The sequence below is a fragment of the Austrofundulus limnaeus genome, unplaced genomic scaffold (assembly GCF_001266775.1).
Source record: "Austrofundulus limnaeus strain Quisiro unplaced genomic scaffold, Austrofundulus_limnaeus-1.0 Scaffold7, whole genome shotgun sequence".
Lineage (NCBI taxonomy): Eukaryota > Metazoa > Chordata > Actinopteri > Cyprinodontiformes > Rivulidae > Austrofundulus > Austrofundulus limnaeus.
In genome coordinates, this window is record NW_013952409.1 from 4,631,555 (window position 1) to 4,634,043 (window position 2,489).

Genomic DNA, 2,489 nt, shown 5'->3' on the forward strand with positions numbered 1-2,489 from the left:
CTCGTACGCACAACTTAAGAACAAATCTGTGCGTACGAATGGTTCTTGCATGAGGCCCATTTTTCTTTTATTTGTTAATTATTTTAACCTAAAAAACACTCCAAAAGTGAAAGGCATTGCTTTGAGTGCCTTCTTTTTCATTGGTGGGGTTGCTGCCCATCTCTGTCACAAGTCCAATTCAAATCCAAATTCAAATCCAGTTTCAGTCATTTCAACTGTCAACACAAACTTTCCATTTGCATACAGTACATCATGAAATGACAATTAGAAAATAATTTCTAAGGAAGCCAGCAGATTGTGATGAATCTTCGCTCCCTCCAGCCTGAGCAGCATGTTGGCAGTGGTGGAAAGGAACWACTCCTTTTGAACAGGGAGAAACCTCTAAGAGAACCCGGAGCAGGATGAGCCACCATCTGCCTCAACCGGCTGGGGTTTAAGAGGCCAGGAGAGAGACGCAGATGATCACAGGAGGACTGGACCAGGTGGAGTTTGGATTATTGATGGCAGCAGTATGGCTGCATGTTTTTTACAGAAAGAGCAGAGAGTGCGAACGTGATTAATTGTCTTCCAGCAGTCTGAGCCTGCAGCAGCTTGAAGATCCTTCTATAGGATGGAACCTGGTTGTTAAAAGTTTTGCATGTCAAAAGTRAGGTGTTCAAATCTTTGCTGAACTTTACAAGGAGCCAACGAAGACGAGCTAAATTCTTCTAACTCTCATCATAACTCCAGCAGCATCTTAGATCAACAAAAGGCTTTTTAGAAAGATTTTTTTAAATCCTGATAATAATTATCTCAATAATATAACTTAAAGTGATGAATGCATTGAGCATTTTTATAGCCAATGTTTTGAACTCAAATGTTTCATTTCTTATAACCCAGGAGCCTAAATACAGACAACATGAAGTCTGTATGATAAGATGTTTGATGCTGTTTGGACTAATCAGCTGCAGGACTGAATTTAAATGAGCCATCCTCCTCTTTAATAATTATGTGGAAGGTAATTGATTTTCATCAGCAGGGAAATCAGAGGTCACAGTGAGTTACACACAAACAGGAGTTTAGAGACGTAAGAGTTTTTCTCAAGGACACACAAGGAACCAATCTTTGGAGAGAAATGTTTGTGAAGTCTCCGTTTTAACTTTTTTCTTTTTTTTTTTAAAGAATGCAAAAAATGCTTGTTTGACAGTAATATTTGTTTTTGCTGCAGGCTATGTTAAACTGATATTTACATGAATTATTTCAGGTTAAAAACATTGTAAGAAAGGTTGAGGTGGTAATAAAAAAGCAAAAACAAAACCCTGTAATCTGCAATGGAATCTGAGTCAGGTAAACTGAGGAAGAGCATAAATTAGATTCTCACCAGTTTGATCAATACATGTTTTTTTCCTGTTTTTAGGCTCTCCATTTGTGATCAGAATAGTAAAGTTTAGATATTTCAACAATAAATCCTGGCAGGTATTGAGGCCATGCACAAAGGTGGTTCCAATCAGTCTGGCTGAGGTTTAAATGAAGACATGTGTTTTTAAATTCTTCTTTTTTTTTTACATATAAATCATTGAGTTGGGGGCTACATAAATWGTTTTAGATCTGAATTTCGCCTTATTGTAACTCCACAAGCCCCTCTTCCCCATATAGACACTTGGATACAAATTTTGTGTGTGTCTAGAGACTCGAAGTCCAAAAAATGCATTTATTGTCTAAAAAAGGTGGATTTTGCATGATACAGTTTGTCCTCTTTGTTAAATGGAGTTTTTATGGATGCTTCATCACACCCTTTAGGAAATGTGCATTTCTTTCCCCAAACATGTGTAAAAGAGCCCTGCAATGGATCATTGAGTTTCTTTATACAAACAAAATTCTTTTTAAAGTTTTTACAGAATTTAGTTGCAAAGCTCTTCATTTACCGGTCGCTCTACGATCCTACCCTCATCTATGGTCACAAGCTTTGGAGAGTTCAMAAAAGAACAAGCGACTGAAATGAGTTTCCTCCRCAGGGTGGCTGGRCTCTCCCTTAGAGATAGGGTGAGAAGCTCAGTCATCCAGGAGAGACTCAGAGTAGAGCCGCTGCTCCTCCACGTCGAGAGGAGCCAGTTGAGGTGGTTCATCTGGTTAGGATGCCTCCTGGACGCCTCCCTGGTGAGGTGTTCTGGGCACGTCCCAGTGGGAGGAGACCCAGAGGAAGACCCAGGACACGCTGGAGGGCCTGGGAACACTTTGGGATTCTCCCAGAGGAGCTGGTCCCAGTGACTGGGGAGAGGGAGGTCTGGGTCTCTCTGCTTAGGCTGCTGCCCCCAAGACCCAACCCTGGATAAGAGGAAGAGAATGGATGGATTTGACTTCTCGTGGATTTTAAATCTTTCCACACACTTTCTTTGTGCGGCTTTTCTTTCTTTCAAAAGTCTTACACCTGTCTTGCCTTATTTGAACTTATTTTTTATACCTGTGTGTGTGTGTGTGTGTGTGTGTGTGTGTGTGTGTGTGTGTGTGTG